Genomic DNA, 27,590 nt, shown 5'->3' on the forward strand with positions numbered 1-27,590 from the left:
ATCTCCCCAGAGCCCACGTCACTCAGATTCCACAGCATCTCGTAAGGTGGAGCGTTAAAACAGCAAGGAGGAGCAAACATTGATGCGAGTTATATATCAAAGTGAAAGCTGCAATACAAATGCTGGACATGTTATAAAACAGGAAATGAGATATACACATTTGTGGGTACTGCAGTAATAATGTACTGTTTACATTATATCTAAACTGTGTTAACCCAATTGAATGCTAATGCTAGGAAAATGGATTTCATGACCACGTATGAGATGGTTTACATGAACATTATGTAGAGCACTGAGCTCGAGATCAGGTTATTTAGGATTTGCTGTTGAGGGATCAGAAGAGCGAATGGAAAATTTTGCTGTAAAGGGCTTTTTGGGAACAGTGACCACAATGTATTGGTTTTCTTTTATGCTGTTTGAATACACGACAGTTTTTGTTTTATTTGAAGTAACCGTTGTAAATCTGAGTCATGCAAAGTGTGTGAGGAGAAAGGTGTGAGGGTGTGAGGAGAAAGTTGGGACTACAGATGCTGGATATCAGAGTCGATGAGTGTGGTGCTGGAAAAGCACAGTCAGGCAGCATACTAAAAGCAGATTAATCGATGTTTCGGGCATAAGCCCTTCATCAGGAACGAAGCTTATGGACAAAGGGGGCTGAGAGATAAATGAAAAGGGAGTGCGGTAGTGGGGAGGTAGCTGCGATTGTGATAATTAGATGAAGCTAGGGTTGAAAGTGATAGGTGATGAAGGGAGACAGAACGCCTCATTTACTGCATCCATTAAACCCAATGTAGTCTTCAATACATTGGCGAGTCAGGAGGTCAACGTGTGGATCATTTCAGAGAACATCTCTGGGACAGCCATATTGAACAACTCTATCGCCTTGTCGCTGAGCACTTTAACTCCCCTTCCCACTCTGCGTAGGACATGAGGGTCCTGGGCCTGCTCCATCTCCAAACCCGAGCCACCAGAAGCCTGGAGGAAGAAAGCCTCCTCTTCTGCCTTGAGACCCTGCAACCACAGGGGATCATAGTGGATTTCCCCATTTCCCCAATTCCCCTAATTCCACCTTATCTCACTCCAACCTTCCAAGTCAGCACCGCCCTATTGAACGTTCCTTTGTGTCCACCTTCCTTCCTATCAATCTGGTCCACCCTCCTCTCCGACTATCACTTTCAACCCCACTTTCAACCTTATTAGATGAAAGGATGCAGCTTAGAAAAATGCCAAGTGTTGCAGTAAGCCAGTGGATTCAGAGAAATGTAGGATGCAGCAAAGGATGACGAAGAAACTGAGAAGAAACTCAACAAGAGATAAAGCGTGCAAACGAAAGAAAAAAAACATAAAGACTGCTAAAAAGCATCTATCAATGTATGAAAAAAATAAAAACAAGGTCAAATGCGAAACATTTGGTGTGCGTTCAGGATAATTTATTGCAGAGAACAGAGAAATCGCAAGGAATAGAAACTGTTTCTTTGTTTCTATTTTCATGGAAGAATGTCCAGAAATTCTTCCAGAAATACCAAGTGACCATGGGACTTGTGTAAGTAAAGTCTAAGATCATTCTTATCAATGTTGAGGTCATCTTTGAAAAAAAAACCTGGATTGAGTATTTATAAATCTGACAGACTAGATGTACTTCATACAAGAATTTCAGAGAAAGCAGCAATATACATGTTGATTGCATTGCGGATTTTCCCTTTATTTTCCGACACATTCCCGGAAGTCATTTAGCCAATCGGGATAAGGCAAAGGTTATAAATATTATCCAACACTTTAAGAAAGGATGAAGATGGAGAGTGGTGAACTACAGACCAGCTATCTTGTTATCCGCAGTCAGGTATCTGTTGAACTCGATAACAAAGAACATGCTACTAGATATTTAGAAGGTAATAACATAACTGGGGAGTGTGAGAATGTACCGATGAAAGGAAAACCAGAAGTGGCAAACATTTTTTGGAATGGTTTGAAGATGATTCTTGGAGACATAGGCAAAGAAAAACCAATGGGTAATGTGGAGTTGGATATTCAGGAGCACTTTTTTAAGAGCTCACACAGTAAGCTCATAAGAAAAGTTAAAGCGAGAGGTATTGGGAAGAACATATGCAAATCGGAAAGTAAAAATTAGGTTGACATTCATGTGAATGTAATTGGAATCTAGAGGATGTCGTGAACCAGTTGCATCGAGTGTTGGTGAGACGAAACTGAGTATTGTGTATCGTTCGGAGTCCCAATCTCAGAAAGAATATACTGACTATAAAGGAACTGCAAAAGGTATCATCCAGATTAATCCCTACGATGATTATTCAGATTAATTCCTAAAATGGCAAGATTGTCTGATGTGGAAACCCAGCCTGTGATCTCGAATTTCAAAACATGAGAGGTGATTGCAGTGAAACTTAGAAACATAGCGGGGATTTAATAACAGAGGGACATGGAGAAGTACAAGTAGGCGAGATAAGGGAGAATCCCATGATATTCTACACGGATAAGTAGAAACAGAATAATCAGCAAACAGCTAGTGTCCATTAGAAACCAAAGGGGCAATCTATGTGTCAAGCTGGAGAACATTGATGGATTGTTACATGAGACCCTCACATCTCTTTTAATTGGGAGAAGGAGGAGGCAGGTACAGAATTCAAGAAGATGGACGGGGAAGCTCTTGAATAGATTGATGTAAAATACGAGCAGGGATTTGAGGCTTTGTTCTGAATAAATTTGGACCGATCTCCATGTCTGAATGAGTTGTATCGCAGGCGGCAGTTGGGGTCAAGGGAGGAAAGACCCTGAATGAATGTTTTAATTTGAATCTGACCATAGGGGAGGTGCCAGAGAACTGGAGAACTGCTAATACGATTCCACTTCACAGTAAGGGTGGGAGAGATAGACCAGGTAAATATAGACGAGCGAGTATTAGATCACTGTTAAGGAAACTGCTGGAGAAAATAGGAAAGGAGAAAATCGAACTCCAATCAGAGTCGCAAAGTTTGATCAGGGATAATCATCACGACTTTATCAGAAGGAAATCACATCCAATGGGTTTGGTTGAATTAGTTTGAGGAGGTTGATTGTTTAGTTTTGTAGGAAGGCCTTTGACAAATTTCCACCTGGGAAACTGAAAAATAAAGTAAAATCTCACAATATGATGGATAACTTGACAAGCTACAACGAAAATTGTCTTAGTAGCAGGAGACAGAGGATGGTGGGAGAAGGCTGTTTGTGTGACTGGAGACCAGTGTCCCCTGGTGTACCGCAGGGGTCAGTGCTGTGTCCTTATTGTTTGTGATATTCATTAAAAAAGATGTGAATGTGGAGGGGGCTAGGTGGAGAGTGGGGGAGGTGTGATAAGTAAGTGCATGTTTGACATAGAGATTGGCTGGGTGGTTAGCAGTGATGAGGAAGGCCTAAAGTTACAGGAAGATGCAGATTGTCTTGTCAGATGGGCGGATCAATGGCAGATAGAATGTAACCCTGATAAATATGCGGTGATGCCCTTTGGGAGAAGGAAACAGGCAGGGGAGGAATCAATGAATGGCAGCACACTGGGAAACTCAGAGTGTGTTTCTCCACACATCCCTGAATGTAACTGGACAGGTTAATGGACTAGTTAAGAATTGGACCTTGGGTGTAGCTAATCAGGGTGTAGATTATAAGAGCAATACAGGTCTTTGGTTCGGCCAAAATGGAGTACTGTATGTAGTTCTGGGAGCCACATTCCAGGAAGGATATGATTGCACTGGAGAGGGTGCAGAGGTGATTCACCAGGATATTCCCTGGGATGGAGCCTATCGGCTATGGAGAGGCTGGATAAGCTCGGGTTGTTTACTTTGGGTCAGAGAAATCTGAGGGGTCCGTGATTCAGTAGGATAAGATTATGAGGGACACGGACAGGGTAGATAGGCAGCAGCTGTTCCTTTTAGTCAGAGTGTTGAGAACAAAGGAGCACACTTTTAAAGTAAAGAGTTTGAGGTTTAGAGAGGATTTAAACATGTCTTTAACCTAGAGAGTGTTTCAGGTTCTGGGATTACTTCCTGAGAGGGGAATTAGCACGGGTAACCTCACAATCTTTTAATAATACTTGGACGAGCACTTGGAAGTGTCATAACATTCCAGGCTTTTAGCCTGCTGTAGGAAAGTGGGACTAATATCGATCGTGCTTTAGTTCTGTTGGCACAAAGTCTATGCTCCTGTGAGTGTATGGTGTGGAAGGTCAATTACTGAGCAGTTTAAGGCAGGAATTGATGAGTTTCTGAAGAGTATATTCACAAGGGTTATAAGAGTGAACTGTAATAACTTGTTAAATCAAGTCAATGTGAGGAATATGAGAAAACAAGTGCAGTTCCCTTACAGTTTGAAACCAGAGAATGGAGAACGGGGTACAGGGAAATGGGAGAACTATGAAGCCACTACTTCAGTTCTGTCTTCAAAGAACTTTCTAATAATACAAAGAAAACCAAGTCTGGTGTGGGAAAATGATAGAGTACATGGAACATAGGACATAGTAAGTAAATGGTTTAGGAGAAATTGTTGGGGCTGAAAGCAATGGTCATACACAACACTAACATAGATTTTTGAAATGGGAATTATGTTTGAGAAACAGACTGGGAGACAAATGAAAGAGAAGCAATGGATGTAAAATATTTTGATTTTTAGAAACATTTTGGTAAAGCCCCAAGCCCAGTTTGCAAAATCAAATCTGATTGGATTGGGGCGAATATATGGACATGTTTCTATAATGGGACAGCTGGCAGGAAACAGCGAATTGAAATAAACAGACTTGTCAAGCAACAGCCTGACATTGTCTGTAAGGTATGATTCTGTGAGTATGACTATATCCCAGACACCCCATCACCTTCCACGGATATCTCCTGTCTCACCAGCAGGACGGACATAGCAGAAGTGGCAGCACTGTGCGATACAGTTGGAAGGAAATTGCTCTTGGAGTCCTCAACAGTGACTCCGTATCCCACGGAGTCTCATGGCGTTAGTTTACAAATGGGAAAGAAAACCTCCTGCTGATTACCATGTACCAGCCTCTCTCAACTGATGAAGCAGTACTCCTCCATGCTGACCAACACTTGGAGGAAGCACTGAGGGTAGCACGGACGCAAGATGTACTCTGGGTGGAGGATTTCAATGTCCACCTCCAAGATTATCTCAGCTACAGCAATACTGATCGAGCTGGCCGGGTCCTAAAGGATTTAACTGATAGACTGGGTTATATCTGGAAGCAACTGGCAACTGGAAGCAACCAACCAGAGGAAAATACATACTTGACCACAGCCTTACTAATCTACCAGTTTCAGAAGTATCTATCCATAACAGTACCGGTAAGAGTGACCACAGCATAGTCATTGTGGAGACAAAGTTATACCTTCACATTGAGAATAACCTCTACCATTTTGGGTGATAATATCACGATGCCAAATAGGGCAGACGTCGAACAGATCTAGCAGCTCAAGGCTGGGTGTCCATCAGGTGTTGTGGGCTATTACTAGCAGCAGAATTGTACTCCTGCACAACCTCATGGCCTGGCGTATCCCCCTCACAACAATAACCATCAATCCAGAAGATCAACATTGGTTCAATGGAGTGTGCAGGAGGGTATGAGCAGCATCAGCCAAACCTGAAAATGTGGTGTCTGCCAGTTGAAGCTACCAAACAGGAATACTTGTGTGCCAAACAGCATAAGCAGCAAGTGATAGACAGAGCTAAGTGATCCCACAAGCAAAGGATCAGTTCTAAGCTCTGCAGTCCATCCACATCTAGTAGAGAAACGTTGGGGACAATTAAACAATTCACTGGAGGAAGAGATTCCACAAATAACCCCTTCCTCCATGATGGAAGAGCCCAGCACTTCAATCTATAAGATAAGGCTGATTCATTCGCATCGATCTTCAGACAGAAGTGCTGAGTGGATGATCCATCTCAGCCTCCTCCAGTGGTCCTTAGCAATTCAGTTACCAGTCATCAACCAATTCGATTCAGTCCACGCGATATCCAGAAACGGTTGGAGATACTGGATACTCCATAGGGTCCATAATCTGACAATGTTCTGGCAATAGTACTGAAAACATGTGCTCCATAACTTACCACTCCCCTCGTCAAACTGTTTCAATACAGTTACAACAATGGCTTTTCCCGATTATGTGGAAAATTACTACAAGTATCTTATGTATATAAAAAGCAGAACAAAGCCAATCCGGCCAATTACCACCCCATGAGTCTACTCTCGAGCAACAGTAAAGTCGTGGAAGGTCTCAGTGCTTTTAAGCAGCACCTGTTCAACAATACTCTGGTCAATGACGCCCAGTTTGGGCTCCATAAGGGCCACTCAGTTCCTGACCTCATTACCTTGGTTGAAACATGGACAAAAGAGCTGAATTCCAGAGGTGGGGTGAGAGTGACAGCCCTTTAAATCAAGGCTGCATTCGACCAAGTGTGGTATCAAGTGGCGTAAACAAAACTGGAATCAATGGGTATCAGGGGCACACTGCCTGCTGGTTAGAATTATACCTGACACGTAGGAAGATGGTCATGGTTGATTAAGGTCAGGCAACTCAGCTCCAAGTCTGTAGGAGTCCCTCGAGCAGTGGCCGAAAACTTCTTCAGGGCTGGTTCATCAATGACAAGATCTGGACAGTATCCAGTTTGACAAATGGCAAGTAATATTCAGGCCACACAAATGCCAGACCCTGACCATCAATAATAAAATGCAATCTAAGCACGTGGCCTTGGAATTCAATGGTGTTACCATCACTGAATCCCCCAGTATCAAAATCCTGGGGGGGTAATCATTGCTCACAAACTCACTGGACGCGCCACATAAACCCAGTAACTACAATAGCAGGTCAGAAGCTAGGAATACTGCGGCGAGTAAATCAATTCCTGACTTCCAAAAGTCTGTCCATTATCTATAATGCATAAGTCAGAAGTGTGATAGAATACTCCCAATTTGCCTGGATGAGTGCAGCCCTAACAATACTCAAGAAGCTTAATACCATCCAGGACAAAGCAGCCAGTTTGACTGTCCCTTCATCCACAATGCTCCACCATCAATGCTCAGCAGCAGCAGCAGCAGCAGTGTTTTACTATCTACATGCTGCAATGAAATGATTCACCAAAGATGCTCAGAGACCATCTTTCCAACTCACGACCATGTCTATCTAGAAGGACAAGGGCTGCAGATGTATGGGAATACCATCATCTTCAGGTTCCCCTCCGCGCCATTCACCATCCTGACTTGGAAATATATCACCGTTCCTTCACAGTCACTGGGTCAGAATCCTGGAATCCCCTCCCTAATGGCATTGGAGGTCAACCACAGCAAGTGGACTGCAGCGTTCAACAATGCAGCTCACCACCACCTTTTCAAGGGCAACGACGGGCAGGCAATAAATGCTGGCCCAACCAGTGACACCGAGATTCACGAAATAAATATATAGAAATTAAGAGAGGAAGCTTGCTGAGGTGTCGCAGGGATTGGTACTTAGGCCCCAGCTGTTCGCAATTCCCTTTAAACATTTGGTTGCAGGAATCAAATACAATATATTCTAGACTGCTGACAGCAATACGTGACAGATGGAGAACAATGTGGATAGAGGTGACAGTGTGCCCTTTGCTGAAACGATAAATTGGCAGCCTACCATTTAAAAAGGATTTGTTGAAACATGTTGATTTACAAAGGGACGTATGCTCCTTTTTGTTGTTTCCTTGTGCATAAACCTCTGAGGCCAAGGGCGGGGGAATGCGTTCTGCAACCAGAAGTCAATACTGGGAATGGCATTGGCACGCTGACCAGTGTATATAGACCCACCAAGTGGGGAGCTGTAACAGTGCAAAAGATCTGGATCTCCCTGTACACCAGTCGCTGAAAGCAATATTGCAGAAACAGAAAGCAGTGAGGAACATAAATGGTGTGTTGACGTTCATTTCAGGGGACGTGAGTCCAGGAGTAAGGTTGTCTTACTGCTGCTGTACAGGGCCTTGGTGAGACATCATATCGAACATTGTGCAGTATTATGTGCAATTTTGGTCTCCTTACCTAATAAAGGACAAACCTGACATTGAGGGAGAGCAGTGAAGAATGACCAGACTGATCTCTGGGATGACAGGCTTTTTGTGTGGGCAGAGTTTGGGGGGACTGGGCCAGTATTCCATGGGGTTGAGGAAAATGAGTGGAGAATTCAGTGAAATATATAACACTCTGACAGGGTTAGACAGATTAAGCAGAGATAATGATTCCCCTGTCTGGGACGTCTAAAACAAGGGGACACAGTATTAGGTACACTCTGCATTGAGATGAGAATAAATGTCTGCACTCACAAACTGGAGAACCTGGGGAATTCGCTTGCACCTGGAAACCAAGAGACTGATTATGAATAAGGATTTAAAGACAGTAAGGGATGGTGGGAGAGCAGGAGTACGGTGTGGAAATGAAGTGCCAACTATCATTATATTGAATTCGGTAACAAACTCGATGGACCAAACGGACTACTGCACCGACTATTTTATAGCTTTCCAAGGTTACTCAAATAAACGGATATGTACATCATGTGGGGTAAATGCATTGAGGAGATTTTTTCCATGAAATAGAATGGGGGAGGCTCAATGTGTTGGATGACTTACTCTTTCCCGCTCTTTCTGTGCAGTCTGTGGGAAGACTCTGCAAATGGTGTCCCAAGATCTCAGCTGTTCGGAAGGGGGTCTCTGCAGGGTCGACAGGAGTGTGTTCCCATTCCCTTTTCCGACACTGATGCTGAGGCCGGGTGTTCTGTCCGGTTTCAGCTTTTCAGACCTCGAAGTAGTTTGATACAATTGAGTGCCTTGCTTGGCCGTTTCAGAGACCATTGGAGAGTTTATAACATGTCAGGGTCTTTGGAGCAACTTTTAGGACAGCCCAGGAAATCATAGGCGATTCACTTCCTAAAAGTATATTGGAGAAGGAAATTATGTTTACAATCGATATTGGCTTCAAGGTCACTATTACTGGCACCAGATTTTAGATCTCGATATTTCATTAATTGTATTTAACTTCCACCCGCTGCCAGAGCATTAGCCTGGTCTGGATTAGTAATCCAGTGACATTTCCACAACAGCACCATCTCCACATGGGGACTTATCGGAAACCACACTGAACAGGTTATTTCTGGGTTGCTTGACAGCTCTGTCAAAAAAGGCCTCCCACCAAATTGACTGTCGTGATGAGACTGAGGTGGTGGTAATTGGTCAGATTGTAATTATTCCCCTCTTAGGTAACGGGACATAGTTGAGTATTTTCCCACATTGCCAGGGAGATGTCAGAGATGGAGCTGGAATGAAACAGCTTCCCCACGGCTTGTTGTGCAGCACATGTTTTCAGTCCTATCACAGGAATGGAGTCAGGGCCCATTGCCTTTGTCGTATCTGCTGTGTTCATCTATTTCTTCATGTCACGTGCAGCAAATCGAATTAGTTGAAGACTGGCATCTGTGATTCTGTGGACATCATGATGAGGGTGAGGTGTATCATCGACTCAACACTTCTGGCTGAGGATATTGCAGATAAAACATCCTTCTATTTTACACCGATGTGCAGTTTGTTCCATTATTTAGGATGGGGATGTTTGTGGAGCCCTCTCCTCCAGTCGTTTGTTAATCGTCCATCACCATTTATAACTGAATGTGGCAGGATCTCAGGGCTTCGTTCAGATCTGTTGGTCAAGCCCGGTAGCTTTAATGAGTTAACATCAGGTTAAGGTTCATGTGGTTCTGACTCTGACATGTTCACCCACACTCGTCACTGAGCCATAGATGGTGTTGATGGTAATGGCAAACTGAGGTATTATCGTGGCAAAATGTTACAGATTGTGTATGAATGCAGGTCTGCTTCTCCTGCTGCTGTGGTCTACAGCACTACATGAATACGCAGTTTCGAGCTGCAATATCTGCAATGCAATTCTGCTGTCTGTTCCTCAATCCTCCGAGAGACCCATTCACCCATCAGCCCTGCACTCAGTGACCTAACCTAGGTTCTGATGTAGAAATATTTCCATTTTCAAACTCTCATTCTGCTGAGGGTCTGTCTCCCCGGTTCTTGCTTCCAATCTGACACATTCCGCAAAAGCATTTAACTGATCTTAATTCAAATGTTTAATTCACCTGAATCTTTTTCCTTGAGAAATACCATCTTCTGTGTTTAAAGTGAATGTGTTTCCTCTGTTTCTTTCCCTGACCATGACTGAGAGATCTGTAGTGTCAGTGATGCCAGCCTTCTGTAGTTTCAGATACAATGAATTCTCTGGATTCCCAATCATCTTCACCACATTGTATGTTCCCTCTTTTGGTTTGATGCCTTCTCACGCATGGCTGCGTTTTCATCCCATGAGTATGTTTCATCTTCTTGGGGTTGCATTTCTGGTATTATCTTCCGAATTATCCCCGGAACCTCCTCCCATTGCTGCTCCATGGTCATTCCTGCTCAGCTCCCCTTCCAATTAACTCTGGCCAGCTACGTCCGCATGTCTTTGCAGTTACATTGCTTAATCATAACCACATTACATCTTGAAGAAGCATTGGATAAAAACTGAAAGAAGCAGTTTTGAGAGATGGGACACGAAAAATAATTGGTGGGTTTCTTAACGAGATACAAAGGGAGAACGAGAGAAAGGATATAGATATGAAGATGTGGAAAATGAGAAAGCTACATTATCGAAAGAAGTAGATGTTCATCCCCCAATGTTTTGGCAATGCCTGTGTGCTGTGGTCCTTTGTACAGTGCATGTACAGCAGAGTAATATGTTCAAATGCTGAGTCTGATGCCAGAATATTTATCGCCAATAATATGACAGACACTAGCTTTGGAAAGAACCCAACAGGCCAATATATTGAAGTCCCGGTAGAAAGGGGATTAACTGAAATAAGTTCGGACACTAGAATCAAGAATTTGGAGCACACATCCTGGTAAGAATGAGAGATTAGAGTTGCGAATCCCAGAAAAGGAGGGAACGTTGAAAGGATCAAATCAGGATTTAATGTTTTATCAATTTTATACATCATATGCATCATTTTTCGTTAACTGTGTCTCTGTGGTTCATTTACAATGTGTTGTACACGTGTGAAAAATACTACTTATCTGCACACACACACATTGATTAAACAGTGTATATAAAATCACTTTTCCACCATTAAAACTGTCCTGTTGTCGTGTTATGGGGATACATGAACACCAACTAGCCACCAAAAGACATGACCCACTATCAATATATTCCATACATACAGACAACGAAAGGCACCACTTTGACTGGGACAAAGCACGTACACATGCTAAGACACGCAAGGACCTTCTTAGAGAAATGGCATTCCAACCAGAAGTACATCAATAAATGCATCAATTTCGATCCTGTCTGAAGTCGCTTGTTAAAATAACCGGAAATGACATCACCCACTTTAAGAAACCAAGATCTATAAATAGAGAGACGAGATGTACCACCAGAGCTTCAATGGAGACTCTCACTGATGATGTCACCTAGTCATGGTGACGAAACATCTGAAAACACACCTCCAAGCTCAGCGATCTAACTTGCACACATATAAATTGTTATTTTTTATTTTTTAGTGGAATTTAGGAGTTCTATGTCGCTCACGTTTTAACAGATTTTGATGTGAGGTGAGTTTTTTCTGAGTGTGTGGTTTTAATTAACAATGGGATTCGACATTGATGCCACAACAGTTTGGGGCCTTGCCGTAAATTTGGACAGATTTGAACAGATTTGGGGTACAAAAGGTCCCAGCAAATTCCAACTCATGGCAATTAGTTACTTTCATTTTCAAATAAAACTAGTGAGAAAATTCGTTTAATTTTGTTATTTGTGGTTGATTAAATTAAAAGTGAGGGAAATGGTTTCTAACATTTATAAAGAGGTTCCCAAATTTTCCAAGGAAGTTTAGAAGGACAGAAGGAGGACATTTTTTTAGAATTAGCAAATAGCTTGGAATTGGGTTTAACCAGGGAGAAAAGGGAAGCTGAAATTGTAACGGAGTTGGTCAAGCACTTTGATGTATCAGAGAAATAGGCAACTGCAATAGAGTTAGAAACACCATAAATTGCAAATATGGCAACTGGAGATAGAAAATAAATAAAGGGATGGAAACCAAAAGGGAAGAAAGAGAAAGAGAGGAAAAAGAAAGAGAGAGAGGATTTGAAATTCAGAAGTTGGGAATTAGACAAGAAAGTTAAATTAACAGGATGGAGATGAAGGGAGAACGTAGGGATCTATACAACTATGTTAATAACTTGCCTTATTTCGGTGAGAAAAATGTCAAAAACTGTTTTATTTCATTTGAAAAAATGGCTCGGCGGATGATGTGTCCAGTGAAATTGTGGGTAATGCTCGTTCAGACTAAGTTGGTGGGCACAGCTGGTGAGGTATGTGCAGCGCTGTTGCATGAGGGGTCAAGAGATTATCAAGATGCCAAATTGGCTAATTTGATTGGTTATGAATTGGTACTAGAAGCATATAGACAGACGTTCAGAAAAATAGAAACGGAACCAGGTCAGACTTATATTGAGCTTGAAAGAATTAACCACAGTCATTTTGATAGGTGGTTGCTGGCCTTAAAAAGGGGAGATTAATCTGCTGGAGAAGTTAAAAGACTCACTTGCAGAGATGGCAAGAATTCATGTGAATGTACCGAAAGTTCAAGAAGTGAGAAGCGCGGCAGAAATGGCAGGTAAATATGCATTGGGGCATGTGATTATGTTTAGCTTCTGGCAGGACTTTCATCCTGTGAGGGATAGAAATTGGGAGAAGGGAAGATCACACATTACAAAGCGAGTTTTAGCGCACAAAACTTTACCACAGGTGAAAAAAGAAGCCCAAAGTGTTTGAAATGTGGTGAAAGGCCTCAGGTGTCCTCACTATAAGGGAGTGGAACACATAAAATTACAGTGCCGATGGTTTAAGAAGGGCACAGGGAAAATGTCTTTTCACTGAAGTAAGCTGGGACACACAGTGCTGGGCATTGAAGGAAGTCACTTTGGGAAGAGATGTGGTAGAAGAGGCTAAGCCCAGTGGCATTAGTGAAACTGGTAAAGGAGACCCCAAGTGGAGCCGAGGAGCTGCAGGACAGTGCACAGCCGAGGCAGGGGCTGGGTATAGAGGCAGTGCCTGATCTCTGAAAGAATTCGACTCTGTAGATAGCGTTAACTCAGAAAGAACAGGGGAGAAGAACAAGAAGCTATAATTTTGTGAGATACGGGATCTGCTCAGTCTCTAATAGTTGATAAGTGAGGCACCAGAAAAGCACAACAGATCAGGCAGCATCCGAACAGCAGGACAATCGAATATCAGATATAAATCCATCGTCAGGAATATGGAGGGGGGACAAGGGGGCTGAAAGGTAAATACGACGGTAGTAGCTGGGCTGAGGGTCACTGGGAAGGCAATAAGAAGATGTCGTTGGGAGTGATAGTGATATGTCGGAAGGGAGGGTGGAGTCGATAGGTGGAAAGGAAGATGGTCAGTTAGGGCAGTTCAAGAGGGCATTGTTAGGTTCAACGGTTGGATCTGGGAGAGGTTGGTGGAGGGGAGATATGGAATTTGGTGAAGTCAAAGTTGATATACAGTTTGAGGGTTCCAGCTGTCCTACCACCGATAGGTGTCCTATCACCCTCCTGCTCGACTTATCACCATCACACCCCACCTGCATCGACCTATCGCCTTCCAAGATCCCTTCCACTCAGCTCTGCCCCCACCCTCCCATTTATTTCTCAACCTTCTTCCCCCTCCCTTACCCCCACTTTTCTGATGAATGATTTATGCCTGAAACGTCAACTCTCCTGCCCCTCGGATGCTGCCGATATGCTGTGCTTTTTCAGCCCCACACTTTTCAACTCTCATCTCCAGCATCTGCAGCCCTCACTTTCTCTCGGCCGCTAATAGTAAGAGATGAAAGTATTTTCACGCTCTCTGGAATGTTAATCAAGAGGGTGATAATTTGTAGAATGGGGACAGAAATTAAGCATTCCCTTGTGTAACATCAGGATGCAGTGCCAAAGCAAGGTAGGGGAAGTAACAGTGACAGTGAGTAACAGAGTGTCAGTTCTAGGAATACAGTTTGTTCTTGGGAACAATTTAGTAGGAGGCGAGGTAGGAGAGGCACCCCTTGTGGTGGAGGAGCCAACGGAAGACGAGGGAATAGAGGTGTTGAAAGAAAAAATACCGAGGAATTTCTTCCAGACTGTATAGTATTAAGATCCCACTGTCATAAGTTAAAGCAGGAAGGGAAAACGAAAGGAAAAGACAAATGAGTCGATGCTTAGTAAACTGAGACCCTGTTTGATATAACGGTGCGGAAAAAACCTGAACAGGCAGAGGATCAGGCAGAGGTGTTTAGTCCTGAAAGGCTAATGGACTTACAACAGATATATACACACACGTACACATGCACATACACAGAAAAGGAATCAGAATATATTGTCGAACGTTATTAACTTAAAGATAGAATCCTAAAACTAAAATGGAGACCCCGATAGGTTAGTGCACAAGGGAAATGGGCCGAAGTGCAGTGCACCACATTGTGTTAGCGGTAGCATGCAATGTTATGGCTAGCAAATAAACTAGTTGTAGACGGTCACCTAGGTGTTCAGAAGACTCAGGCTAAGGTACAGAAGCATTTCTCGTGACCTGAAATGCACAAGGATGTGGTTAATTTTTGTTGTACATGACATACATACCAAATGGTAGGTAAGTAACAGGCAGTAATAAAACCAGCACCTTTCTTGCCAATTTCTGTATTCGAAGAACATTTCACGCGGGTTATGATTAATTGTGTAGCTCCCCTTTCTAAAATAGAAGTGGAGACCAATATTTGCTTCCCATAATGGATGTGTCTACCAGATTTCCAGGGGCAATTCCATTGCGGAGTGTTAAGATAAAAAGGGAGGTGGAGGAGTTGGTAGCTTTCTTTACTCGCTGTGTGCTATGCAGTAAGATTCAGTCAGACCAAGGGTCTCATTTACCACTCAGCTGTTTAAGAAAGTCATGGATAGCTTCAGCATACAACAGTTTAAATCAAGTGCGTCAGATCCTGAATCCCAGGGAGCCTTGGAAAGTTAGCATCAGACGCTGAAAACCATGTTAACCGCGTACTGTTATGATTACCCGGATGGTTGGAATAAAGGCATCTCATTCTATTGTTTGCCATTAGAAATGTCCCAAATAAATCTACTCTGTTTACCCTTTTGAGTTAACATTCGTACATGAAGTGAGAGGTCCTTTGAAATTAATTAACTATAAATTGACAGGACCGCAGTCAGAAATCTCACACTTGGATTATGTGTGTGAGGTGAAGGAGAGAGTAGATAGAGTAGGTGAGTTTGCTAAACAGTATCTGAAGAGCACAACATAGAATGAAGCAGGTGGCAGATAAAAACGCTGAAAGTTTGAAGATTTCCCGTGGGGATGACGTATCAGTATTGCCACCAGTGGTAGGAAATCCCTTCAAAGCCAGGTTTAGTGGCCCCTTTCAAATTAAAAAAAAATGTGGAGTCAGTTAAGCTATCGAGTAAAGATACTGGTGATGACAAAAAAACTTTATCGAGTATTCCATATGGATGAATAATGCACCAGCCACATTTAAGACTCAGGAACAGAGTTGTGACCAGATGAACAAATTGTGCAGTTTATCTGTATGATGTAGTGATCTTTAGTAAGTGATTGAAAGCTCAAATGTTACAGTTGGCAGAACATGTTGAACGATTACAAGAAGCAAACTTGCTAATAAACTTAAAGAAAACAGAATTCGCGAAGGCAGAGGTGACGTTCTTGGGACATTACATTGGACATGGAAGGTTGACCCCACGGAACACAAAGACGAAGGGCTTTGAGGAATTTCCATGACGATCCTCGAAGAAAGAGGTGGTTCAATTTTTGGAACTGAGTGGATTCGATCGGAAGTTTGTTGCAAACTTCAGCAGCGTATTGGCACCACTGATGGATTTATTAAAGAAGAACATAGAATTGTGGTGGACAGAGCAATGTCAGGAGGCATTTGAGAATTTTTAAAGCAGGATTAATCACCTCGCCAGTTTTCGTGACACCAAATATTTTGAAACCCTTTGAAAATAGTATTTGATACTAGGGGTATATGGCTCGGAGATGTGTTGATACAGAAAGATGATGATGGAATGAAATGGCCAATTGGCTACTTGTCGAAACAACTCAATATCCACCAGAAAAAAAATTAAAATCTCCATTATTGAAAAAGAATGATTAAGTTTCGCACTGGCCTGACAATATTTTAATGTTTATATGAAAAACAAATTTTCGGAGATGGTTGTGGACAACGACAAACTTCTCGCATTTTTTGGAATATTTGAAGACTAGAATATGAGAGTATTTCATTTGAGTCTTATCTTACCGACTTTAAACTTACAAAAGGTACATGCTGTGGGTCCTAAAATGTGATAGCAGATTCGTTATCGCCGATTTAAAGGAAAAAGATTTGACTTATTCCAGTGTTTTATAGGTGTGCAGAATTAATATGAATGATAGAACTGTGATTAATACTTTTGTATTTCATAATAATGGGATTAAGAAGTACAGGCAAAGAAACGAAGCCATATTTTCATTCTGCTGGTTCATTGTTTTTTATCTGAAGGGGTAAGGTGTTATGAGGCTAAAAACACGTCCGGTCACTTTAAGACAGAATGGGTTTTGCTGAATAGAAAGTACAGCCACAGATGCCAGCTAAAGGTCAGACTGTTCCACATGTCAACATTAGCTGGGAAATGGATACCTGGGTTTCGGTTGCTGTTTTGACAGCAATTCAAATGCAACCGAAGAGTTTAAATAACGCTCAGGTACCAGAAGCCAACGGAACTTGAATATTATTGTTAGGACACCTGGAAAGCAATCAAATTATGAGAATTATTGTATCATGGGGTGTATATAAACCCACCATTTTGAACACGAGAGGGACTGCTGTAGAGCAGGAGTGAGATCTGGCCATTTCAACACTCTCCATCAAGGATACATGTTCATGTCAAACCTACTTGCAGTAAAACAAAACATGACCCAGAGAGATCAGAAGCTGGAAAAGTAAACTCAGCGGGGAAGGTAGAGACTGTGTGGCCTTGAGATTGTAATGTTTAATTTGTGGGTTGATGGAACAACATATTTATACAGAGTTGGATTCAGATAGTAAGTAGCTAAGACAAGAGGGACTTGTATTTGTGAATAGTTGTTATTTAGTGTTCACTATTAAATTTAAGAAACTAACTTATTTATTTTTGTTTAAATAGTGGATGTAGGAAATCTGTGTCGCTCAGATTTTAGCAGATTACGAGGTGAGGCGAGCTTATCTGGGTGTTTGGTTTTAATTAACAGAAAGGTTCGACTCCACCTTGTAAATGTCCATCCATGCTAACCACATTTCCCTGCAATTGGCCATATCCTTCCAGTCCTTTCCTATCCACATGTTTAACCAAATGCTTTTGAAATGTTGTTAATGTATCCCCCTCAACCACATCTGCTGGCAGCTCATCCACGTACCAGCCCTCTGTGAAACGAAGTGACCCCCCAGGTTCTCTTTCATTCCTTCCCCTTTAACCTTAAACTGATTCCCTCTAATCCTAGATTCTCTACACCTTGGAAAAAGACTAAGAGCATTAACCCTATCCATACCCCTGGTGATCTTATACAGCTCCAAAAGATTACCCACCCCCCTCAGTTTCCTACACTCTAAATAAAATGTCCTACCTTGCCCAACCTTTCCCTATAACTCAGACCATTGGGTCCTGGCAATGTCATTGTAAATTTCTTCTCTGCTTTTTCTAATTTCATAACATCCTCCCTATAACACGGTGACAAAAACTAAACACAATACTCCAAGTGTGGCCTTACCAAAGGCCTGTGCAACTGCAAAATAAATTCCCAACATCTGTACTCAATGTCCTGCCTGATGAAGGCCAGTGTGCCAAATGCCTTTTTCACTGCCCGGTCTACCTGTGATTCCACTCTGAAAGAACCGTGCACCTGAACCCCAAGGTATTTCTGCCCACTACACACTTTAAGCCCCTCCAATTCACCATGAAACTCCAAACTTGGTTTGAGTTTCCAAAATGCAAGACCTCACACATCTGTATTAAATTCTATTTACCATTTGTCGACCCACTTGCCCACCTGATTAAGGGCCTGCTGCAATTTCTGATAAACGTCCTTACTGAGCACGCTCCCAATTACTTTTGTGTCATCTGCAAACTTACTAATCATACCTTGTACATTGTCAACCAAATCATAGATAACAAACAGCTATGGACCTAGCCTCCAGTCTGACAAGCATCCTTCCACTAAACCCGCTGTTTCCTACCATCAAGCCAAATGTGTATCCAATTGGCTAGTTCCGCCAGCAATCTACGTGATGTAACCTCCCAGTACAGCCTGCCATGTGGAACCTTATCAAAGGTCTTACTGAAATCCATAGAGACTACATCTATCACTCTGCCCTCATCAAACTTCCTGGTGACGTCATCAAAGGACTCTAAGAAATTTGGGAAGCATGATCGCCCACTCACAGGTCTATGCTGACCGGTCCGAATCAAACCCTGTGTAAGTAATGGGTGCAGTCAATGGTATGCTATCCTTCATCGTAAGATGATTCGAGTACATAAGTAAAGCCATCTTCCAGCTGTTGTAGAGCCTTGCTGAAAGAGCATTTGGGGCACTCTGTACAGAGTTGATCTCCTTTGTAAGGAATGATCTCCTAACCACAGACACGGGTGATGGTAACATGAGGATAGAGTAAAGAAGCTGAGTGTTTAATCTGTAGAGCTGTGAGCGACGAAGAAATGGTGATGCTGAAACACGAGGTGTGGCAACAATCACTTATTTCCAAAACAGACATTGACAGGGAGAGAAATTCCATACTTTACCCAGAATTGATTGGTTTGCTTTATTGCCACGTGTACCTCAGTACAAGGAAACACTTTATTTATGAGTAGTGGAGGAAGATCATAGTAAATATGGTCAGACAGATCATAGGGTGGAAATAGGCTTGGACAGAGTAAGGCATACAGGTTTCACTGCACAGGACGTGCACTAGACAAGATCAACGTGAACAAGATCAGCATTATTTGAACTTAGAGAGTCCATTCATCAGTCTAACGTGACTTTCCTATAGTTTATATGTCTTAATTAACAGTCAGCGTGTGAGCCCGTACTGAACATCAGGTTGCTCACAATCCCCAACAGCAACCACAATACCTTCCATCTGAAACAGGTAGCCATTCCCACCAGCTTCAACCCTACATAGATAACTCCAGGCTGCCTTCTCGGAGATGGAATTTGCCTTCTTGAGAGTTCACACAAGACATATGGCTTCCCTGCCCACCACTAGAAAACTACGTTAAAGTCCCACGAGTGTATCATAAGCAACGGAGCCAAGAGGAATAATGTGGAGCAGTCTGTCTGTGCAGCCTCTGCTCCACTTCTTCATCATGTTAGAGCATCGGTTAGGAGACAGTGAGGACTGCCGATGTTGGAGATCAGAGTAGAGCCTCGATTGCTGGAAAAGCACAGCAGGTCAGGCAGCATCCGAGGAGGAGGAGAATCTGCGTTTCGGGCATAAGACATTCATCAGGAATCAGCATCAATTACCTCATTCTGCCCCCGTGTACGTGCATTGAGGTGGGAATAGCCTCCTCCTGTCCTGTATAAGTGACTCAACGGACTGACTGGCTTCAACCTCGTCCGATTGGCCTGACTGGGTTACCCCTGGTTCCGGTTTGACAGCTCGATGTACAGACAAGTGCGATGATGCTGCAGCTTTAAAAGGTTATTTTGTCCTGGATTCTTTTAAGCGAAAAATTGAATGATCATTACCAAGCTGGCTAGTTAAGACCACTTGACTAAACAGCTAGGGAGGCCTTGGGTTTATTTTAATGCAGCCTGAATGGGTATGGCCAGCTCTCACAGATAAGGAACTCGGGTTTTGGTTTCTCAGCAACATCAGAAACTATTGGGGTCTCCACAGAGTTGGAATCTCCTAGCTGCGACTCTCTCTGAATTTTCTCTTGATGCTGGTTTAATTCCTGGATTGGAGAAATGTTTGTGACAATCTGTGTCTTAACACTTCTTTTTGCCAAGGGCTGTGTTTATGGAATTTTCCTGCATTCGAACAGTTCATTAGTAATAGTTCCTAGATCTGTTATTCTGTTAACTTGGCCAATAGAATTGTTATTCTAAATTTCTCTTTCTTTTGTTTTATTTCACCTTTCGTGTTTAAATAAATTGTGTTTTGCTTCACACCAAGTAGTTTGACGAGTCACATTGCATCTGGAACAGACACTTTACATTTACTTCAAAAGAGAAAAAGTTTCTAGATTACCGCCTTCAAATATTTTCGAGGGGCTCTGGTGTGGCCCATCACACTAGACTCCTTCTCTTCCCGAGTAATAGGCTGGAGGCACTGAATGGGCTGTCCCCGTTCTTCTCCAGTAGTGTCAATGGGCTGAACGAGTTCCTCATATTCCTGTGAAAGCCGAGTGAGGTACTGATTGAACTCTTGCTTTACTGTGGCAATGTGCAGTGTCTGGCAGTGCTGTAACATGAATGTTATTGACCCTTTAACAGCACAAGCAGTCTGGGTCTTGCTGTACATGGACACAGACGCGTTCAGGAGCTGACGGGGGACAAAATGTTCTGAACATTGTGGAATCTTCAGTGACCTTCCCCACTTCTGATCTTATGGTGGAGAGACATTGATGAAGCAGCTGAAGATGTTTGTGAAGAGGAAGCTACCCTGAGGATCTCCGACAGAGGTGACCCAGGACTGAGATGATGAACATCTTCCTTTGTGCCATGTTTGACACCAAACACTGGAGAGTTTACTCTGATTCCCATTAAGTCCAATTTTGTTAAGCTCCTTGATGTCAACAGAAGCCAACCACGGCCATGATATCAGGGCCAGACATTTTAACCTGAACTCTTGTGTCAAACTCTTTTGTTTACATCAATAGGCCATGATATTGGAGCAGCAAATGTTCTTCGAACAGGTGGTATTAAATGTCAGGTTATCTCTTCTCAAGAGTGTTCGGGGAGCTTGATGACTGAAAGTATTTGAAGAGTAGGTTGATGAATATTGACCTGTCAGAGAGTTGGAAGCTATGAAGAATTGTGTATGAAAGAGGATTTGAGACCAAGAGCAGATCAGTCATGATCTTAGTGAAGGGCAGGCAGGTTTGGGGAGTGAACGACCTGTTCCTGTTTCTGATGTTCTCACAATCTGTAATTGGAAAGTTAGTGGATGTTATTTTCATAAATGTGCAATTACTGAATATTGCAGTCAGGGAGACGAGAGGATTTTGTGAGACATGTCTGGGTGAGGTATGGGAGCTGTATTTTCAGTGAATTTGGGTCTACAACATGGCCAACAAATGAAGCACAAGTTGCAGAGAGGGGAAGCATTGTAAAGAGAGATGAGGGGGCTCTTTCATACCCATCCTAGGTTTTTCAATTACATTTCTCAAATCACTTCAAAGCGTGTGGGACAGTCTTGAAGGGCTGAATGGTCTGCTCTGTTTCTGTGCAACAGGTTATAGGAGTAAGTGGCCTCCAACTGCTCCTGTCTACCAAGTTTGAGGGGCTGAGTGGAACACAGAAACATGGGACTGAGGAACAGGAGTGGGTCATTAGATACTTTGAGCCTTCCCCACAAGACACTAAGAGTGTGGCTGATCAGGTTGGGGTCTCAGTCTCACTTTCCTGTCTGTGTCTCATTATCCGTGACTCACTTCTTTGTCAAATATGTAAATAATTCAGCTTTCAATCAATGTGAAAATAGAGGCACGATAAATTTCCAGTGAAGAGAATTCCCAAGTTAAATATCCTTTCAGAATTTTTCCTCATCCCAGTTATAGAATCAGAGAGTCTTGCAGAACGGAAACAGACCCGTTAGTCCAATCTGTTCACTCCGATCAGATATCAAATCTCATCCAGTCCCATTTGCCAGTATTTGGCCAAAATCCCTCCTCTTTCGATGTGTGATTGTAAATGTGCGATTGTAACCGCCTTCACCACTTCTTCAGACAGCACTTTCTGTATACACACCACTCTCTGTGTGAAACATTTACCTTCAGTTCCCTTGTAAATCATTCGCACACTGCCCTTCAACCGATGCCCTCTTGTTCTGGACTCCCAGTAGGCCATATTGGGGAGACTTGCGGAACGTTTCAGAGAACACCTCTGGGACACCCGCACAAACCAACCCAACCGCCCCGTGGCTGAACATTTTAACTCACCCTCCTACTCCGCCAAGGACATGCAGGTCCTTGGCCTCCTCTATCGCCAGACCATGGCAACACGACACCTGGCGGAAGAGCGCCTCATCTTCCGCCTTGTAACCCTCCAACCACAAGGGCTGAATTCAGATTTCTCCACATTTCTCATTTCCCCGCCTCCCCCCACCTCATCTCAGTCTCAACCATCGAACTCAGCACCGCCTTCTTGACCTGCAATCTTTTTCCCGACCTCTCCACCCCCATACCCTCTCCGGCCTATCACCCTCACCTTAACCTCCTTCCGTCTATCGCATTTCCAACGCCCTTCCCCCGAGTCTCTCCTCGCTACCTCTTCTCTTAGCCTGCTTGGCACACCAGCCTCATTCCTGAAGAAGGGCTTATGCCCGAAACGTCGATTCTCCTGCTCCTTTGATGCAGCCTGACCTGCTGCGTTTTTCCAGCAACACATATTTCAGCTTTGATCTCCAGCATCTGCAGTCTTCACTTTCTCCTAACTGGGGTGGTGTACACAGTCCTACCTGCTGGGAGGGTAACTGCTCCTGGTTTACAGATTAATTCACCAATAATCACTGCACGGGTCGCTGTGCTGGTCAGACTATCTGGTTGAGGTTTATAGATAATGCAATGATGTGGGCTGTGCAGCTCTCCGTGCTGGATGGATATGTAGCCTGTGAGCAGTATATCATGTTGGTGGTGTGAATGGGGGGGAGTGGGGGGGAAGGTGATGGACAGGTCAAGGAGTTCGCCAGGACGTTCTGTCCCCGACATTCTATAACTACATTCCCCGGAACGTTCTGTCCAAAACATTCTATAACTGCCATTCCCCGGAACGTTCTGTCCCTGACATTCTATAACTGACATTCCCCGGAACGTTCTGTCCCCAACATTCGAAAACTGGCATTCCCCGCAACATTCTGTCCCCAACATTCTAGAACTGACATTCCCCGGAACATCTATCCCTGACATTGTTTGTGAACAGCCGGGCGTCAGCGAATTGAACAAACGATAAGATCCCGGTCCAGGGAGAAGGAGACACTGCTCCGAAGGCCCCTCAGGCAGTATAAGGGGTGAATACGTTTTCCCTGCGTTTACATTTCTTCAAGACACAGGATCGACCACAATTTAGACCAAAATACAGGAATTCCCAAATTCCGTTTGTCTTCAGGAAACTGGGAGAGAATCATTCAGGACAGCAACATTTCCACCCTCCGTATTCGGAACTGGGAAGGAGTGACCTGTTTCTGCTCTCGAGTGATCGAGTGTGTGGGAATGTTCTAGAAACCATCTGTCCTTATGGATGTAACTCTGCGTGTTTGGGGAGGGAGGGTTTCTTGTGGATTATGTCACATTTTTGTCATTAATTCCGACCTTTCCATTTGTTATTCCAGCTCCAATTAGTTTAATAAATCCCTGAATACAGAGACACATTTGAAAATCTCACTGGGTCCTCGATCAAACGGGTCCCTTTGCCTCCAGGCTGATGGATAATGGGTTTGTTTTCCTTCCTCACAGTTAACGTAGTGACCATCTACGTCCTGCTTTATAAAGATTGTGGATTGTCTACATGTGTCAGACGTTACCTGGGGGCCATGGCAGCGGCGGATCTCCTGGTCATTATCCTCGACCTGATCCTGAGACACATTCCCATTGTTTATCGGGAACAGTTTGATTTCCTGGTGTACTCCGTCCCCGTGTGTAATATCCACGCCGTCCTGCTTTATGCAGCCACTGACTGCTCTGTCTGGTTCACCGTCACTTTCACCTTTGATCGGTTTGTGGCCATTTGTTGCCAGAAGCTGAAAAGTAAATATTGCAGTGAGAAAACGGCGGCTGTGGTTCTGGGAGCAGTGACTGTGCTGAGCTGTTTAAAGAACATTTCCTGGTATTTTATGCTCACGGCTCGGTATTGGCTGGCGAACATCCCCTGGTTTTGTGATATAAAACTCGCTGTTTATTACTCCAGTGTCTGGGTCACAATCGAGTTGCTCCACCACAGTCTAACCCCGTGTGTACCATTTCTCCTGATTCTGCTGCTCAATGTTCTCACCGTCAGACACATTTTAGTTACCAGCAGAGCCCGCAGGAGACTCCGCGCTCACACCAATGGGGACGCTCAGTCTAACACAGAAATGAGAAACCGAAAAAAGTCCATAATTTTACTGTTTGTGATCTCGGGCAATTTCATCTTGTTATGGTCATCGTTCATGCTGTTTTCTATATGGAGACGGATGTGGGATATTGGGTATCGGTCTGTGTATCTCCATCCCTTTGTGCAGGAATTGGGTTTCATGTTGCAGCTCCTCAGTTGCTGCACAAACACCGCGATTTATGCCGTGACCCAGACTAAGTTCAGGCAGCAGCTGAAGAATGTGCTGAAATATCCCTTCACCCAAATCCATCCATCCATCAAATTCCCTCATTAATCAATCCATCATTTCAGTTCAGTGTTTCAGCGATGGAGCAGCCTGTCGCTATGGTAACAGACTGAGGGTAGCGCTGGTTTGTCCATCCTTATCTCCCAGGTGGGTTACAGGGACACATTTCAATGTTTCTCACGACTCAGGTGCCAGTGAGAAAAGGCACCATCCCACTGACTGTATCCATCATTTCCATTTGGAAACAATAAAAATGTTGATTAAAGCGTGCCGAGCAGCAAAGTGACCGATGTTGTTGTGTGTCTTTGTGTTGGAGAAGCTGAGCTAGAGAGAGACAGACTCAGCCCCAAGTCCAGGTCCACAGGGAAGGGGAGGGCACCGGGGTCAGGAGCTGGGTTTAACTCTCTCTCTCCCGCCACTCCCACCTGGCATCCCCATTTCCTCTCCCCCACTCATTCTCCTCATTTCTCTCCCCCTCTCTGCACACTTTCTCTTTCACACCACCTCTCCCTTTCACTCTCCCACGTCCACCCCTCTCTCTCACACACACGCAACCCTGGTTTGTCCACCTGCCTCCACTCTTTCCTCTCGCCCCACCCCTGCACTCTCTCTCTCTCTCCTGCCATCTGTCCCCCTTCCGCAATTCCATCACTACACCATTTTCCCCTCCTCCCAATTCCCACATCGATCTATCATCTCACAACCACCCCTCCAACCACATGCAGCCACAGCAACAATCACCTCCCCCCCCGCCCCCCGACCCAGTCTATGGATCAGAGGGAGAGGGACGCGTCAGGGAAACAGAGTGTGTCAGAGAGAGTGTGGGAGGGGAAGGAGGGAGAGAGGTTTAGTCAGAGAGAAACAGAGGGAAGTGTGGAGAAAGAGATGGGGAATTGAGAGTGAGAGAACGTGGAGAGACAGTGCAGGAGCAGGGGGAGAGTCAGCGAGAGAGAGAGACAGACAGACAGAGAGACAGAGAGACAGAAAGAGAGAAAGAGAGAGGCAAGGGAGAGATAAGGTGAGGGAGAGAGAGAGAGAAATAGGGGAGGACAAAATGGGACAGGTGTAAGAGAGACGAGGACGGAGCGGGGGGGAACAGAGAGCGGAGGGACAGAGAGCGAGGAGACAGAGAGAGGGGCAACAGAGAGAGGGGACAGTGGGAGGTGGACAGAGAGAGGGAGACAGAGAGATGGGGACAGAGAGAATGGGGGAGAGAGAGGGCAGAGTGAAGGGGCACAGAGAGAGGGCAATAGGGGACAGAGAGCGGGTGGACAAACAGAGAGGGGACAGAGAAAGGGGGGAAGAGAGAGGAGGACAGAGAGAGGGGACAGAGAGAGGTGGGACAGAGAGAGGGGGAAAGAGAGAGGGAGGACAGACAGAGGGGGAGAAAGAGGGGGTCAGATAGAAGGGGCAGAGAGTGAGGGGATAGAGAGAGTGCGGGACAGAGTGGGGTACAGAGGGAGACAGAGAGAGGAGGGACACAGGAGGTACAGAGAGAGGGGGGACAGAGAGAGTGCGTTGACAGAGAGAGGTGGACAGAAAGGCGAGGGACAGAGGGGACAGAATAGGACGGAACAGAGAGGGGAGGCACAGATGGATGGGGAAAGAGAGAGATGGGACTGAGAGAGAAGGGGAAAGAGGGAGGAGGACAGAGAGAAAAGGCAGAGGGAGGGTTCAGAGAGTGGAGACAGAGAGAGGGGGTACAGAGAGAGGGGGACAGAGAGAGAGGGGACAGAGAGAGGAGACAGAGAGAGGGGGACAGAGAGAGGGGACAGAGAGAGAGGGACAGAGGGGGGGACAGCAAGAGGGGCGGAGCAGAGGGGAGTACAGACAGAGGGGACAGAGAGAGGGTGGACATAGAGGGGTTGACAATGAAAGGGAGCAGAGGGAGAGGGGGCAGAGAGAGTGGGGACAGTGAGAAGGAGGACAGAGAGGGGACCAGAGAGAGGGGGGACAGTGAGAGGGGGAAAGGGACGGGGGATAGAGAGATAGGGACAGAGAGAAGGGGGACAGAGGAGGGGGAACAGAGAGAGGGGACAGAGAGTGGGGAACAGAGAGAGGGGACAGAGAAAGGGGAGGACAGAGAGAGGGGAACAGAGAGAGAGAGCGAGGGACTGCGAGGGAAGGGAACTGAGAGAGGGGGACAGAGAGACGTGGAACAGAGAGATGCGACAGAGTGGGGAACAGAGAGGGGGGTCAGAATAGGGAACAGAGAGAGAGGGGGAACGAGAGAGGGGACAGAGAGAGGGGGAACAGAGAAAGGGGACAGAGAATGGGGAACAGAGAGAGGGGTCAGAGAGAGGGGTCAGAGATAGGGGACAGAGAGAGAGGGCAGAGAGAGGGGCAGAGAGAGAAGGACAGAGAGAGAGAGCAACAGAGAGAGGGGGCAGAGTGAGGGGAGAAAGAGAGAGGGGGAACAGAGAGAGGGGGACAGAGAGAGGGGACAGAGAAAGGGGGACAGAGAGAGAGCGGGGACAGAGAGGGGGACAGAGAGGGGGGCAAAGGGTAGAGGGAGAGGTCAGAAAGAGAGAGAAGGGGCAGAGCTAGGGGCAGAGAGAAGAGGAGCGAGAGAGAGGAACAGAGAGAGAGGCGGACAGAGTGAGGGTAGAAAGAGAGAGGGGGAACAGAGAGAGGGGACAGAGAGAGGGGAGAGAGAGGGGGGACGCAGAGATGGTGACAGAGACGGGGCAAAGGGTACGAAACAGAGGGGCAGAGGGACGGCAGAGAGAGACGGGGACAGAGAGAAGGGGCCGGAGAGAGGGTAGACCGAGAGAGGGGCACAGAGGGGCACAGAGAGAGGGCGGGTCTGGGGGATAGAGAGTGAGGGGAGACAGAGAAATGGGGACAGAGGGGGGATGGAGAAAGGGGACGGAGAGCGGTGGGACAGAGGGGAGAGAGAGAGAGGGTACAGAAAGGGGGGCAGAGAATGGAACAGAG

Source organism: Chiloscyllium plagiosum, unplaced genomic scaffold (genome assembly GCF_037043375.1).
Source record: "Chiloscyllium plagiosum isolate Xiang-an unplaced genomic scaffold, Cpla_swu_hap1 HiC_scaffold_14, whole genome shotgun sequence".
Lineage (NCBI taxonomy): Eukaryota > Metazoa > Chordata > Chondrichthyes > Orectolobiformes > Hemiscylliidae > Chiloscyllium > Chiloscyllium plagiosum.